The 17,285-nt window shown below is 38.3% G+C and overlaps 1 protein-coding gene and 1 pseudogene across 3 annotated transcripts in view; one reads left to right on the top strand and one right to left on the bottom strand.

The window, feature by feature from the left end:
• Positions 1-17,285, bottom strand: part of Clcn5 (chloride voltage-gated channel 5) — a 167,740-nt gene that overhangs the window by 64,778 nt on the left and 85,677 nt on the right. The window lies entirely within an intron of this gene.
• Positions 10,685-10,764, top strand: LOC127675955 (uncharacterized; annotated as a pseudogene).

The raw sequence follows: 17,285 nt of genomic DNA, 5'->3' as shown, positions 1-17,285 counted from the left end.
TTGAACTCCTGATCTTCCTGCCTCTACTTAGTAAGCACTGGGATTAGGCCTATACCAAGAGGTACAGCAACAGAATGCCAGTTTATAACAGTGATTATTTTCTGATGTGACATTTTGGCACCAATAACCCCTTTCTTATAAAATGTTTAATCATTATGTATCTGCATGTAAGTACAATACTCTTTTGACCAGTGTGTCCTAATTGATCGCTATCATTCTCATGCTCAAATTGCTCAAATTTGTTCAGTAGAAACTTCTTCATGGTGGCTCCACCATTCTCTCCCTCAAATTTATATCCTCCTTTTCCCTTAACTATTGTTGCATGCATATGTGTACAGTCTCCAATACCCCAGGCCACATACCTTCTCACGTAACTTCGGCTTGATTCTGTAACCTAGGCCAACTACATGCATAGGTTTCTGCTGGAATCAACAAACTTTTAAAACTAGAACTTAGTTCCCATCTGACTGAGATAAAAGAAGAGTCCCAGCCTGAATTTCATTTACCTTAGGTGCCCTTTAAGGAAACTTACTGTACACTGGCTATTTCTGATCCCAAAATCTTACATGTGAAATGCTTCAAAATCTGAAACATTTTGAGTTCTAAACAGATACCAGAAACAGAAATCCCACATCTGGCCTCCTCTCATAGGTTGCAGTCAACATGAGGTATACTAAAATATTGTACAAAATGATCTCTGAACCATGTATAAGCTATATACAAAATACAAATTAGTGTGATATTTAGATTTGAGTCTTATCTCAAAAGATATTTTATTATATATACAAATATTTCAAAATCTGAAATTTCTGGTCCCAAGCATTCCTGTTTTGTGATGTTTTTGAGGCAAAACTCTTACTATGTAGCCCAGGCTGGCTTTGATGCTGTAAGTATCCTTCCTCTGTCTCATAAGTAGTAAATATAGGCATGTATCATTAAGTTCTATTACTCTCAAGAATTTTGATATGATATTAAAGGATATTAAATCTGTATCTAAAGACCTTATTCACCTCTTCCTCAAGCCCATGCCTAAGTTCCTAAGAATTCCACATGATACTTTGCTGCCACTTCAAACTCAACAAGACTGAAAAAAACCTGAATGTAGTAAAAATATTAAATTATATACAAATCATAAAATCCAAAGAAGGCATGATCCTTGTCCTTCTCCCACCCTGATACCAATGTTCTTTTTAAATCAAAATATCATCAATATTCATAATTAATGGCTATCTGATTCTAAGATTTGATATTTTCATTGAACCCACCAAAAATCCTCAATTTCAATTAGTAGGGCTTTCTAGGTTTCTAAAACTCTCAACTAGAAACAAACTCTGTTTTAGTTGATGAGAAAAATGGGCTAACAAAGTAGTATAACTTGATTTCTCTCTCAATTTAAATTTATTAAATAAAATAAGGCATGGTAGCATAGGTTATTAATTCCAGCGCTGAGGAACAGGCAGAAAGATCTGGAGATCACAATCAGTATGGGATATATGACACATAGGAGAGGGGAAGGAGAGGGAAGGGAAGGGAAGGGAAGGGAAGGGAGAGGGGTGGGGAGGGGAGGGGAGGGAAGGGAGAGGGGAGGGGAGGGGAGGAGAGGGGAGGGGAGGGGAGAGAAAGGAAGGGAAGGGAAGGGAAGGGAAGGGAAGGGAGGGGGAGAGGGAGAGAATATTAAATGCCCGGGAGACAGATATGGTGGATACCTCTGAATAAAAGCAAAAGAATGTGTAATATGATCGAATTCTTTCCTTTCTCCGTTCCCTGTGGTTGTTTCATTCAGAACATGATTTAAAACACCCAGTTCCAGGAACTCTATTAACCACATAAATCATGGAAAGAAAGTATGGGAAGTCCAGAAATAATTTACGTTTGACTTTGGAATGCATTCTGTATTCAGAGTTTCAGATGTGTGTACCTATTCTGCTGAGAATTCGTTAGAACAAAATAAACATAGGAGAAGACTCAGTAAAGGAATGGCTGGCAAACTTCTCATTTTTCCCCACAGAGACCTTACAAACTCTTTCCTATAATACACTGGCACGGAACAACCCAGCTAAAGTGAGCTACCTAAGATTAAACTGTTGCTGAAGCAGCCGTTCGTTTCCATGTTTGGATTGTAAAGTGTTCCGTTAGTAAATGCACAGAAAGACAGGGCCAATGAAAGCCACAGCCAGTAATTCAAGCTAAACAGATGAATGAGGAGGAGGAGTTCAACAAGGGAAATAAATACCATCAGTAAAGATGAGTGTGGTACTTGCCTGTGGTGAGTTCATTTTGATATAGTATTTACAGTTATTTTGCAGATATAAAGATGTTCAAAAGACGAAAAAAGCATTGGAATGAATAAACAAAATTCTTTAAAGTTGAATTTGAGTTGGACCAGGTGGTTCAAGCCTATAATCCTAGCTATGCCAGACAGTAGGAGGACTGCAAATGCAAAGCCTGTATGCACTACAGAGTAAGTTTAAGACCAGTCTGAAAAACCTAGTGAGATGTGTCTCGAAAGAAAAAGTGTTACAAGGCATGAGACCACATCTCAGGGGCACAGCACTTGTATATCATGAGTGAGGTTCTAGGTTCAAGTTCCAGAACCATTAAATAAACAAATAAATAAATAAAAATAAATTTTGCTCGTCTTTTAACATATTTTAATTAAAATACAATTACATTATCTCCCCATTCTCTTTCCATCTTCCAACACCTCCCATATCCCTTCACTCTCTCTCAAACTGGTTTATTATTATTATAACATATATACAGAAAAACGTACAAATATATAGATAAAATCTACTGACTCTGGTTGTTTATCCAATACCAATACATAAACAATACCAATCCATAAATAATAAGTAATATTTTTAAAGTTGATATTTTGACTCGTGTAGAACTCCAAGCCATAATACCTTGTGACTTGATTATGATGTTTCAGTCCAATGGAGGTATATCTGGAGTAAATCAAACCTGCAGATGGCTAAAAGCCAGAAGTCAGCCAGAGTTGAGGGCATGCCAGGAATAACCTAAGTGGGGGTTGATTTCTTCATTCTCCTATCTAATACTGGGGCTGCAGGTAGAACTTGTCAAGAAATAGAAGGCTATGGAGAGGTAAAGTGTTGAGTGTGTTATAAGGTTGTTATTTTTTGTAGCAGAACTGACATATACCTACTATTACTCCCACAAATAGGTCATATCAGGTTGGCTTTCTATATTTCTGAGTGCTATATCTGCCAATTCAACCAACTATAGAACAAAAATATTTTTAAATCAGTTCTATAGTGATGAAGTGAGAGACTTACTTTTTGTTATTATTACCTAACAATTTCATAGCATTTACATTTTACTAACAATTTATACATTTCTAGAAAAATTTATAATTTTGCAACATTTACAAATAATGTAGAGAGGATTGGAAGTACATTAACAAAGATGTATATAGGTCATATGTAAGTGCTGTATGCCATTTTATATAAAGAACCTGATATCTTGGGCAGGAGTTCTGAAACCAGTTCTCCATAGATATGGAAGAAATGAGTGTACAAGTGTACTTATACGCCTCTGTGTCCTTACAAAAGCCAGCTGTTTTATGTGGAATCCTGTCTGTTCCCATCCCCATTTCTTTTCAGTCTGCTGGAATATTATTGACTCCATCTAAGAGCAGCTCAAACAGGCTTTTCCTTCAATGCTCCCTTTGTTCAGACTCCCATGTTGACTGCATACTCTTCTTTCCCTTTAGTCTGTGTCTCCATTTATGTTGTTCTAGCAATTTCATGTTGTCTCAGAATAGGTGTTCAATAAATGTTTACTGCAGTTGAGGAGGGAGGGTTAACAGCTCAGCAGCACATGTATATAGCTGACACATCACAAATCTTACACTAGCAGGGAAGGGAACTGGGGTTCCATAAGGAGTTTATGACTCTGTCACTAACTGTCAAGGAATTTATGATCTAGGTGGGGGAAAGCCTTAAATGACACCGCAGCTGTGGTGAACTGCTAGAGTAAGAATATAGTGGGCATATGGAGAATAGAGGGAAGATGGGAAGCTAAAGAAGGCTTCATGGAGGGGAGAGGTTATTTCAGGCCTGGGAAATGAAGTGAGCCAAGCCGTGGAGATACACATCAGTATAGCATTTACTCTTACTTAACTAGAATACAGGTAAGGTGTCTGTAAGAAACTGGAGGACTTGGGTGGCCAAATGGAGGCACCATGGTTTTCACCAAGAAAAATTATAAAAAATCATTATTTTAGGCAGGAAACGTGAAAGTTTTATGACAAAAAAAAAACAGAGATGGAACCAGCCAGAAAGCCCTTTGCTAACTCTAGTTTCTGTGCTGGTGATTTAGTTAAAAGAGAAAGATGGTTTTTGTTTCTTGATTCATTCAGTCAGACTGTGTCTTTTAACTGGATAACTGAAGCCATTTGACAGTAAAATTTAATATTCAATTTATGTATTTTGGAATATGTATGTATATATATGTATATATGTATGTAACGATAATTAATGAAAAGAGAGGACATGAATTTGACAAATAATAAAGGGGATACATGGGATTTAGAGGGAGGAAAAGGAAGGGGAAATAGTTATTACAATTAAATCATATTAAAATTATAAAGAAAATGAAATAATTAAATTTTTTAAAAAGAGGAAGAAGGAAAAGGGAAGGCGTTCACATTCCCAGAATTTGTACTGGACCAAAACAAGAGCCAGCTGGTGGGTGTGGGCAGGGTGGTATTAGTTTGTGGTATGATTTTCTGTCCTCCTGTTTTACTGTAAGGACTGATTTATGTTGGTTCAAATAAATTAATATTCCCATATCAACTAACTTATTTAACAAAAACAAATATATAAAAGCCAATATGTGAGTAAGCTAACAACACACACATGATCCCTTAAATAAAAATACTGAGTGCATCTGGGCGGTGGTGGCGCACGCCTGTAATCAATCCCAGCTCTCTGGGAGGCAGAGGCAGGCGGATTTCTGAGTTCGAGGCCAGCCTGGTCTACAGAGTGAGTTCCAGGACAGCCAGGTCTACACAAAGAAACACTGTCTCAAAAAAAAAATCCAAAAAAACAAAAAAAAAATACTGAGTGCATCAAATACTGAGTGCATTGTGTATTTCAGCACTAACAGGCGAAGAGAAGCAGCAGACTTTTCCAATTCTCATTTTTGTTCCTGTAAAGTATTTATTGGCCTGTGAATGCCATTCTGAGTAACTATAGGTGCTGGATATTTCAAATATGGAAAATGGAGGCTGTGAATAGAGTAAGTGGAGTCTGATGGTTTAAATTAGAAAGGCCCCCTAGAGTCATATATTTCATTGTTTGGTCCCTAGTTGGTGGAAGTGTTTGTGAAGGATTAAAGCTGGGCCTTGTTGGAGCAGGTTTGTCACTAAGGGTGCTTTGGGGTTTTTCAGAAGCCCACACGACTGGCGGTTATCTCTGCCTTTCTCTATGTCTTTTGCTTATTTATCAAGATTCTAAACTCTCAGCCACTGCTCCAGCATTGTGTCTGCCTGCCTGCTGCCATGTTCCCTACCATAATGTTCAGGAACTCAACCTCTGAAACCGGAAGCCCCAATAAACTCTCTCATCTATAAATGGTCTTGGCCATGGTGTCTCTTCAAGAAAGACACAGGGAAAGAGGCATTGTATACATTACACTGATTTTAAATAATGCAATTAAGGGTATTACTTAAAATGAAATCTGAAAATGTCTCTAACTGTGGTAGGAAAAGTAATGTCAGCACAGACAGACAACCATCTATTATATATGCTCACTCTACTCAAAGCCAGGGTTGAAGAAAAGGTTGGGGTTGGGGAGGGGCAGTGTTTCAGAGGTATCAAGTTTAGCATATGGAAGAAACCAAAGACACAGAAAAACAAAGGAACAAGAACCAGAAACTTCTCTACATCAAGCCCAACTTGTAACAAATGTGCAGGGAAAAGCCTGTGCTGAGCAAATGACCCCAAAGCCTCTGGTACAGGGATTAAAGATCTTAATCCTTCCCACAGCATTTGCTATGAGGCTTTCTCCACTTCTGGCTGACTTGTACTCTCTGAAGGGTTTTTTTTTGGGGGGGGGGGGTCTAATAAGCTATGTCTTCTTCTGTTATTATCCAGATGTCTCTGTCCAAGTCTTTGCTCAAAAACACGAGAACCTAAAGCTCCAGCAAATGTCCCCAAAACGCCAATATCCTTCCAGCACAGATTTCCATAAAGCCTGTGTTCTTCAGTGCCTGTCACAAACAGAAGACTCAAAACCACTCTAGCTTCTACTCCAGTTTCAGTTTTGATTCTCTTATATTGAGAAACAGAAATGAACTGTGGATATCTGACATTAATCTCTGAGGTGCTATATAAGATGCTTATTTCAGATGCTTAAAATCTCCAGGCGGAGATCACTGTGTTGCTCCTCACCATGTGGTCTTTATTGGGGGCTCATCCTCTACCAAGGTTTTATTTATATGTATTATATATCTTTAGGTAATAATGGTACTTAAAGCAAGAACTGAGAAATGCTTAAATATATATTTAGTCAGTTATTTAAAATGGAAAAAGCTGGGTGTGATGGTTGACAGCTCTTATTCCACAAGTCAGGAGGCTGAGGGAAAAGGATTGCTATAATTCTGAGGCCATCCTGAACCACACAGTGAGTTACAGGCCAGACTTGGACACCCTGCCTCAATAAACAAATAAATGAAAACTAAGAAAATAAAATACACTAATATTCAACCCAAAACCTTACCATGTTTTGTAAATTAACTGCATTTTCCCAAACATAAACTAATTCCTAGAATATTCCAGTGTATGCTTGAGTTAAAAAAGGGACAAGGCACTGTAAAAAATCTGTAGACAAGCCGGGCGGTGGTGGCACACGCCTGTAATCTCAGCACTCTTGGAGGCAGAGGCAGAGGCAGAGGCAGGAGAATTTCTGAGTTCAAGACCAGCCTGGTCTACAGAGTGAGTTCCAGGACAGCCAGGCCTATACAGAGAAACCCTGTCTCGAAAAAACCAAATTAAAAAAAAAAAAAACAATAATAGAATCTGTTGACAAAGAGAAAGAGCTAATCTGGGAGAAGTCATACTTGGACAAGAATTTAATAAGAAGGAGAAAGAATCCACATCAGCCAGAGGCAATGGTGAAATGAAGCAAATGACAAGCTAATCTTTTCTGTAAATACTTTTAAAAGAATTGACAACCTGGGTCTATATCATTTGGATCATTCCCAACAGATAAATAAGCAGGAGATAATTTACTTAACATGGCTTTAAAATGTCACCTAAAACATTATGCTACCTTCTCTTAGAAGACTAGCTTTTCTTTAGATGTTTTTGTTCAGATAAAGCAATAAACATTCTGTCATACAGACTTCCAAAGGTGTGACAAATAGCCTGAAGGTGGTCTCATGTGCCTGGACAACCAGAACTGAGGCTAAGTAAGGCTAGGGGACACTGGGTTGGAGGCGAGTGTGGTGTGATGCAATCTCAAAAAACAAAATTAAAGTAAATGTGACAATGAGATACCTAGAAGGTCAAGAATAAGGGACTGTTGGGCCTAACAAAGATGATGCTACATTTACAGATGCTTTTCATTTTGACATCTACATATAAAATTTCTAAATACACTTTAACAAACTGCATATCAAATCATGTTGAAAGACTTGGCTGCCCTATCTAACAGGGAGTTAGTTCAGGAATGCAAGACTGGATTCGAGGTAAAGAATGCTGGCATCAGTTATCTGGCAGATAGAGTGTGAAGAGCTTGATGGAGGCTTACTCCTGCAGCTGTGCCTTCTGCACTTATAAAGAGAATGCCAGCATATCAACAACAAAAAAGTTCTTAAAGAGAAAAAACAAAGAAGGTCAAATTCATTTGGGTGTGGTAGAATATATCTATAATCCCCGTTCTTGGGAGGCTGGGGCCTAAGGATCCTACCAAGTTTGGGACAAATTTGGACTATACAGAAGACCCAGTTTCAAAAAGGAAAAATTAAACAGAACCTCAAACAGATGTCAAGAATAGATTTTTAATTTACTTTCGTCCTAGGCTAAAACTTTGAAAATAGTCCATGTAGAGGTTTTCTTTTTAAACATGATGTAGAATACTACTATAATTTAATCCAACAAGCAAAATACCATCCCACTTAATACAGGAAGGCAAGCCTGTAATTATGCCTGTAATCCCAGCACTTTAGGAAAGTAAGGTAGAAGGGTAAAGGGTTTATCCTCAGCTACATGAGTTCCTGTCTTTCTCGGTTATACATCAAACACAGGATTAATATCTAATATACAAAGAACTCAAAAACCTAAACATCAAGAAAACAAACCAACCAATAAAAAATGGGCATGGATCTATGTAAATAATTCTTTTTTGTTTTGTTTTGTTTTGTTTTTTCGAGACAGGGTTTCTCTGTATAGCCCTGGCTGTCCTGGAACTCACTCTGTAGACCAGGCTAGCCTCTAACTCAGAAATCCACCTGCCTCTGCCTCCTAAGTGCTGGGATTAAAGGTATGCACCACCACTGCCTGGTATAAATAATTCTTAAAATAAGAAATTCAAGTGATTATAAAGTTTTTAAAATATTCTTCATTAGCCATAATGGAAATACACATGAAAATTTCTTTGAGGTTGAATCTCATATCCAGTTAGAATGACTATTATAAAGAAATCAAATAACAAAAGATACTGGAGAGGATATGAGAGAATATAAACCCTTATTTACTGAGACAAGGGCAAACTATTGCAGCCACTATAGAAATCAATATAGAGGTTCTTCAAAAAAAAATATCTCAAAACCAATCTATCAAATGAGCCAGCTATGTTCTCCTTAACATATATCCAAAGGATTCTATCACCTCCTAAAGAAATACCTCAACACCATTCATTGCCATTCTAGTCACAGTAGCTAAGTAATGGAAACTGCCTGGCTATCAACACATAAATGGAAAATAAAAATGTGTGGTACTTACAACAACATTTTACACAACTGTAAAGATCAATGAAATTATGAAACAGGCATGTCAGTGGATGGAACTGAAATAATCATACTGAATGAGGTAACTTAGATCCAGAAAGACAGACATGACATATTCTCCCTCATGTGCAGATCTTAGCTTCTAATCTTTAGCTTGTGTGTGTGTGTGTGTGTGTGTGTGTGTGTGTGTGTTTAAATTAGGATAGCTGCAAAAGTCAGTCAGCTAGAATACAGTCATTGAGGTAGAACATGGTTTAAGGGAGAGGTCATAGCAGAACGCAGGTGATGTAAAAGCAGAAGGGAAATTTAAGAAGGGGAAGGACAGTGGGATGGAAGACATAAGAGGGTAATGAGAAAGGGTTAACCAAAATGAAGGGTGTGTATCTATACAGAAACCTACTAGTTAGAAAGCCATCTAAAATTATAAATAGTGATAGCCATTATGCTAAAATATAACAAATTCTAAAAGAACATGGAATATCATGTTTATCCCAGACACGAAGAGCATATAACTCACCGGTATCCCATGCCTTGTATCGAAAATTTCAATCAATATTGTTTCTTGGAGCAGTACTGTTCATCCAAACACAGCAATTCCATTTGAACTCTTGTTTTTAAGTCAAATGCTGAAATTAGCTTAGTGAGCAAGATTTTTCATACATCCTTAGTTTTAGGTAAACTCCCCACTACTTCTTCAACTCCTTCCCCTCTCCTATCCATATTTAATAATTTTATCTCAACATAGCCCTGCTTTCTGCCATTTCACATGTATTCTACTGTTTTCCAAGCAATTTTTAATTGAGCTATGAGATAGTAGGCTTCCATACAGGGTTTATATGCGCCCATCCTTTGGGTTGGCCCTCTCCTCTCACTCCCTACCATACCCACTATTCATGCCTTTTTGCCCACTTGAGCCTTTGCACCCCCAGTATTCTACCTCCCTGTTTTTATTTTACCTATAATCTACCATCCTCCCTCCTTCATCATGCCCTAGCCTCTAAAAATGCCTTTTTAAGTCCTTGGCTTCTGCTTGTGTTTTTAAGTTAAACATGCAAAAGATTTAAAGCTAGATGTATATAAGAATAAACATACAACGGTTGTCTTTCTGAGCCAGAGTTACCTCACTCAGCATATAACTGTTTCCAGTTCTATTCACTTACCTTCTAATCTCACAATCTCATTTTTTTTTCCTCAGCAGACCAATATTCCATTGTGTTTATGTACCACATTTTCCTTATCTCCTCATCTATTAATGAACATCTAGGTTGGTTCCATTCCCTAGCTATTGTGAATAGCGCTGCAATGAATCCACTAAATGATGAAATGGTCAAGCAAGTTTCTACAGGAGGAAAGAAACAAAGAGACCTAACTGCTGTGTCACCAGAACAATGATCAGAATGGTACAATAACCTTAAGAGCATAGCAGCAGCTTACACGTGTCTGTGGTAAGCAACTGCTGTCTACTTTGATATAAGACCCTCTCCACAAGAAGGAAACCATGCCTGTTACTGGAAACCTACCCAACTACCCAGGGCTGGTGAGCTCATAGATCCTGGGGGAGAAGCTACAACCACCACTATACTAAATCAGAATAATCACTAACTATACTCTAAATTTTGTTCTTATATCTACAGGTAGGGAGGATTTGGAGGAAGGAAAGGGAAGAAAAATGATATAATTACATTATGATTTGGAAAATTACATAAATATTTAATAAAAAAATAAATCCTTTCTTGCAAGCCAGAATCCATTGTTCAGCATGAATTTTGATATGTATAAGGAGGAATATAATACAGAAAAGAATTCAAAAGAATAATAGTGTTGATAATGCAGCTTGTTTCCAGCATTCGGTCAGCAGTTAAAGATGCCTGTCTTACTGGGAAAGGATGCTTCTTTCAGTGCAGTGAATAGAATTCTTTCTACTCACAGATCCATTGTATTCTGGTGTGGTCGGAATGAGTATGTTCTGAACTCAATTCTTAAGAGATATATGAGATGTCAGAAAGTGAGAGGCAAATCTATCTTAAAAATTATTCTGAAAGTGAATTATTTGAAGAAATTATTGCTAAATATCTCTAATAGAGAACTCTGAAGTTGTCATTTATGTATCTTTAATTCATGGAGAGATAAAAGAATCAAAGAATTATAGGCTAGTAGCACAACTGGATAAAGCATCAAGAAAGGGTCTTTTTTGTTTGGTTGGTTTGTTTTTTTGGATTTGATTTTTTTTCCGAGACAGGGTTTCTCCGTGTAGCCCTGACTGTCCTGGAACTCACTCTGTAGACCAGGATGGCCTCGAATTCAGAAGCCCACCTGCCTCTGCCTCCCAGAGTGCTGGGATTATAGGCGTGCACCACCACCTCCGCTGGCAAGAAAGGGTCTTAGGAGACATTGAACTTCAATGACATTGTTGGACTGCGAAAGACTTACATGGGAAATCCCTTAAATGAAAATTTATTGACTTTTTAAGAAAAGAAAATTCTAGACATAAGAAACAACATAAGATAAATTAAAACTCATTGGATGGTTCATGAATAGACTGGGCACAGCAAAGGAAAAAATGAGTAGGCTTTAAAAGTTAATGTTTTTAGAACTCAGACTGTCCAAGAACTGTGATATAAATAGGAAAGACACAGTGGGAGTATGGGGGGAGGGGATAAACTACAAAGAAATGTGTGATGTGATAATGACCTGAACTGGGGAAAGGGGTCAGTGGGTAAAAAGTGCTTGCAGCAAGCATGAAGACCTGAATTCAAATCTCCACCTTCCATGTGAAAAAGCTGAATATGGCTGTGTGTGTCTGCAGCCCTAGCACTGTAGGACAGAACCAGGCACATCCTTGGAGTATGCTGACCAGCCACCCCAGCCAAATTGGCAACCTTCAGGCTCAGTGAGTGATCCTGTCTGCAAGGACTTGACTAAGGTGGAGAGTGATAGAATATGGTGTCTGTGTCCTCCTCTGGCCTTGACATATGTGCATACATGGGCACATGCAAATACACATGCACACAAACATGTGCTCACACACATGTGCTCACACGCATGCATGCACTCACAAGAAATAATAATACTGAGCAAGATTTGCCTAAAATTAATGATCGATGGAAAGATAAGTCGAGAAAGCTCAAAATACAGTGAAGAGGATAAATACCTCTACCCCACAAACACTAAAAAAGCCAATATCTAAATACATCAAAGTCAAACCATAGAAAAACAAAACGAAATAATGGAAAGAAGGGGAAAAGAAGGTGGTATGTGGTAAAATGAAAAGTTTAACACTAGAAATCAAATCAAAGCAGAAGTATCTAAAATCAATCACATTTCTACTTCAGAAAATTAGAACATACTGGCTATATAAGTAGAACAAAATTAGAGAAACAGGGATAAGTGTTTTCATCTTAAAGCCTTCCCAAGCTTATTGTTGAAAGCCTGGCTCTCAAAGCAGAAAGATTCATAGGTGGAGCTTGTTCAAGCTGATATAGGATCGTGAGACTCTGACCTTATAAACAGATTAACCCGTCAACGAATTCATATTTTGATGGCATTACTGAGAAGCAGTAGAAACCAGAGGAGGTGGGCCTACTTCACTACATGTCTGGAAAGAATACACCCTTTTCTTTTTTCAATGTTGGGCATTGGATCCCGGCCAACTCACATGTGAGGCACACACTCTATCAACTGAGACTATCCCATGCAGGCATTTGTCCAGCACCTGGCCTCTTCCTTGCTTTCTCTCTTTCCCAGCCATCATGAGAGGAGCAGTTTTTTCTATGTTCTACCTTACTTGGCCTCAAAAGCAGTGGCCCTAGCCAACTATGGACTAAAATCTGAAATCTGAACCAAAGTAAACACATTTTCCTTCCAGTTGATTTCTCACCAATATATTGTCACAGTAATGGAAAGCTGACTAACATAGAAAGAACAGAAAAGCCAACAAAATTAAAAGCTTGTTCTTTGAAAAGAAGAATAACAAGTTTATTAAGCTAGTCAGATCAACAAAAAAAGATAAAATTCACTGTATTAGGGTTGTCTAGAGTCACAGAACTTATGGAATGTCTCTCTATATTAAGGGAATTTATTGTGATGACTTACAGTCTGTAGACCAACTAACCCAACAAAGGTCAGTGGTGAATGGAAAGTCCAAGAATCTAGTAGTTGCTCAGTCCCACAAGGGTAGTTTCTTTTAGCTGGTCTTCTGTACAAGTAGATCCCAAGAGACATTCAAGCAGGTAAAGAAAAGCAAATCTTCCTTCTTCCAATGTCTTTGTATAGGTCTCCAGTAGAAGGAGCGGCCCAGATTAAAGGTGTGTGCCACCATGCCTGGATCTGGGACTTGTTAAGTCCCAGGCTAACCTTGAACTCAGAGGTCTCCTTGCCTTAATCTCCTGGGATTAAAGGTGTGTACTACCTTGCCTGGCCCTAAATTTTTCATGGCCACTGTGCCTCAAGATCTCCATGCCAAGATCCAAGTCAGAAACTTGTGTCTTCTGGCCTCAAGATCTGGATCACAGGTGAGCCTTCCAATTCTGGATTGTAGTACATTCCAGATATAGTCAAGTTGACAACCAGGAATAGCCACTACAATCACTAATGTCAAAGACAAAATAAAAGCTAGATATGGTGGCACACGCAATCCCAGAACATAGAAGAATAAAACAAAAGGATCATTGAGTTAAGGCCTATCTAGAGTGCATAGGAAGTTAAAGACCAGACTAAGCTACATAACAAGACTATATCTTAAAAATAAAGGCAGAAAAGACTGTCACTATTGTCTGCATGAATATTTAAAACATAATAGAGACATAACAGTTCTGTGTCTAGGTGTTTATTATATCCTGTAAAAGTATCTTTTATTCACCTGATGTAATTGTTGTCTCAGAGACTTACTGCTCATCCTCTCTAGTTCTTTCTGAACGGTGGCTGGCTGGTTCAACTCAGCTATTCTGGCTCAAACTCCTCTCCAAACTGACTGATTCAAACTTGCTTCTCTCAGCTTCTGACTTAATTGCTCTGTCAAGCCTCAAACTACCTCTAGCAATCTGTTCTTATCTTCTGGCTCCTTCTCACTCTGTAACTCATTCGACCTTCTCCTATGTGCAGCTTGTTCTCTCTGTAACCTGTCTGTAAAACTGTCCTGGTAAGCTGCCTCTGAACTCCAGGACCTGAAATGTCACCAACTCAACTGCCACCAACTTAACTCCACTAGGTTGCCTCACAGCTGACTTCAATTTCATTGCACTGCCTCACAACTGACTCCATACTCTTGTACTGAACTCAACTGACTAAACAGAACTGACTCTACTAGAACTCAGAGACCTGCATGCCTCTGTCCCCTGAGTACTGGGATTAAAGGCATGTACCTACTTTTCTTTACCTGAAATTTGCTCTTTAGCAGGATGGCCTTGAACTCAAGAGATCTGCTTGTCTCTGTCTCTTAGGACTAAAGATGTCTGTATTCCAGCCAGTTCACACAGACCTAGAAGGTTTAATAGATGTGATCCCTTACCAGAGCAGTCATGTTGCTGGATTAAAATTTCTCTACAATAGCCTAGATGAAAGAAATGAATAATTCTTGAAAAATACAATTGATCCACTAAAATTCATACAAGAAACACTAGACTGGGAAAACGGGCCTACAATTATTTAAATAAACTGAGTCAGTAATAAAACTCCAAACCAGAAAACACAAACAAGTTCACCAATGTATTCTACTGTACTAAACACTTACGCAGAAATCATGTTTGTTCTTTACAATCTCCTCCATTCTATAAAGCCAGGATTAGCCTAAGACCATAATCACATAAAAAATTAAAAAAAACTATAAACCAGTATCTCTTATGAACATAGATGTGAAAATATTGAACAGATCATTAGAAAATCAAATAAAACAATACATTAAAAGGAACTATATACCATGAAAAGACATTGAGGAACCTTAAATGCATTAGGATGAGTTTAAAAAAAAGACCTTGTGTAAAGATGGCACACAATGTGATTCCAAAGACTGTGGAAACAATAAAATTAGCAGTGGCTATAAGAGAGTTAGGATAGCAGAGGAGAAGAGAGCGAAGAGGTGGGGTACACAGGATACTATAATGGTAGGTGGTGAATATATGTTATTCTATATTTGTCTAGATCCATGGGCTTCACAGCATAGAAGGAAACCCTCCCCATGCACATAGGTGCCTATGTGCCCAAGCACTTAACAGCTCAAGCCCATAAGCTCCAGTCTACACTAGGCAATATAGTGAGAACCTGTCTTCAAAAAAAATGGCATGGGTTAATGCATGCAGACCTGTAAAGTCAGGAAGCTAAGACAGGAGGATCTTATGAACTTTTGCCACATATCACAATGTATTAACATTGGTTCATTGTTAGTAACAAGTGTGAAACACTAACAGAAGCTGCTTGGATAAACCTAAAACTGTTCCCCAAAATTAATTCTGTTAGTTAAAAAAAAAAAAACTTAAGTAGACCAAATTGCAGTTTACTCATAAGGAAACACTGGTGTTAAAAAATACCCTGTAAGGGAGCTGGGGAGATGGCTCTGTCATTAAAAGAATGTGCTGTTCCTCTGGGTTTGGCTCCTAGCATCTACCTGGTGGCACACAATCATCTGTAAATTCAGTTCAGGAGATCCAACAACATGTACCTGGTACACATATGTGCTCATAAAACAAATCTATTTTTAAGTACCCTGTAAGGGTGGGACCAGGGATAGAGCCAGGAAGATTGAGAGATCCTTGGCTACACAGGGACTTAAAGCCAGCATAGTCTACATGAGACTCCATCTTTAAAAACAAGTCATCCTCAGTGCAGATATTCTTCTAGTAATTTAAGAATAGAAGCTGTAAGATGTCCATTGTGCTTACAGCCATGAACTGTTGCCCTTTAATAACATGGAAAGGATGACAGAATCTTGAAGTAATATAAAGATAAAACAGTCATTCAATCTTGTTACTACAAAAATAAAAAAAAAAAAATGAATGGATCAAGTGGCAATGGTAATTACCCCTATAATCCCAGCATCCAGGAAGAGTGCTATGAATTCAAGGCCATCCTAAATTACATAGTGACCCTTTGTTTCCAAAATACCAACAAGTAAATGAATTATTGAGTGAATAAATGAATGAGGGTATAATCTAAGGATACTATGCACTGTCTACATCAGATAAGAACCCTGTTCTTAAAATTCCTATCACAGAACAGCGTGCTAAGCACCAAGAATAGTGGAGGGGAGAAAATACAATCTTAGAATGTATGTACAGCCTCTGTAAGAGAGCAGACGCAAAGGCAGGCGCCTTCATGAAACAAAACCCTAAGTAATACAATAGACAAAGAAAGTGATGGACAGACAGACAGAGATAGAGGTGAAGACATAATACACCACTATATGATGATAGTATGCCAAGATAAAGATCTAGGAACTTTTAATTTCCATATTGTATGTTTTGCATATAAGATTAGTAAAAAGGTAGATACCTCCCTATTCCTCACTCCAGAACAACCTATGGTAGACATCTCAAAGCAGTTCAGTCTCTTGCCTACAGGTCTTGAGTGATCAAGGGGTACTCTACAGGCTCAAACTGTAAAACCTCCTGTAAATACAGATTCTATAAGAATGTGCCTCCAAAAGGGCATGGCGAAGAAAACTAGTTGTAGGAAGAAAAATATGTACATGTGTGGATAATTTGCATATTTACAGGGTATATAGGCATTTGAGCATGTACTCTATTGCTATCACTATTTGATGTCTTCATCACTGTGTCCATGTACACTGTTGATCCAGATGGAGTTTGTTCCCTAAAGGTGCCCACCAGAAACTACATGCAGTAATCTGGCCCTTATTACCCGGCCATTACTATATCCTCAGCATTAAACTGAATGCCCAATAGACAGTAGAAACCAGGCATTGGGATGGGGAGAAGGCAGATCTAATAGTTCTTTTTCCTTCTAGTGAATCTTTAGCTGGAAACCATGCATGAGACAACACTCACCTCTAGGCTAAAAGGAAGTAGGGAAACATATCAGAAGGTTTGGGCTCCTGACCCCATCCTAGGACAGAATACAGAGAAAGCCCACAACCTCCCATTACAGATACCTGAGTATTTCATAAGGATAGTCTAGAAAGAAGCCAACTAGAGTGCCTTAAATCTCTTAAATAATCTGTTTTTTTTGGGGGGGGGGGGGTTCCCTGATATATATGAATCACTCAAACAACTATTTTACTCAAGAGAGGGAAGGAAGGGGGAGGGAGGGAAAAGAGGAGGGAGGGAAAGGCTGACACACAGGGACTCTGGTCCTTCTTGAT

Source organism: Apodemus sylvaticus, chromosome X (genome assembly GCF_947179515.1).
Source record: "Apodemus sylvaticus chromosome X, mApoSyl1.1, whole genome shotgun sequence".
Classification (NCBI taxonomy): Eukaryota; Metazoa; Chordata; class Mammalia; order Rodentia; family Muridae; genus Apodemus; species Apodemus sylvaticus.
The sequence above is the reverse complement of the archived record's forward strand: the minus strand, read 5'-3'. Positions and strand labels throughout refer to the sequence as shown.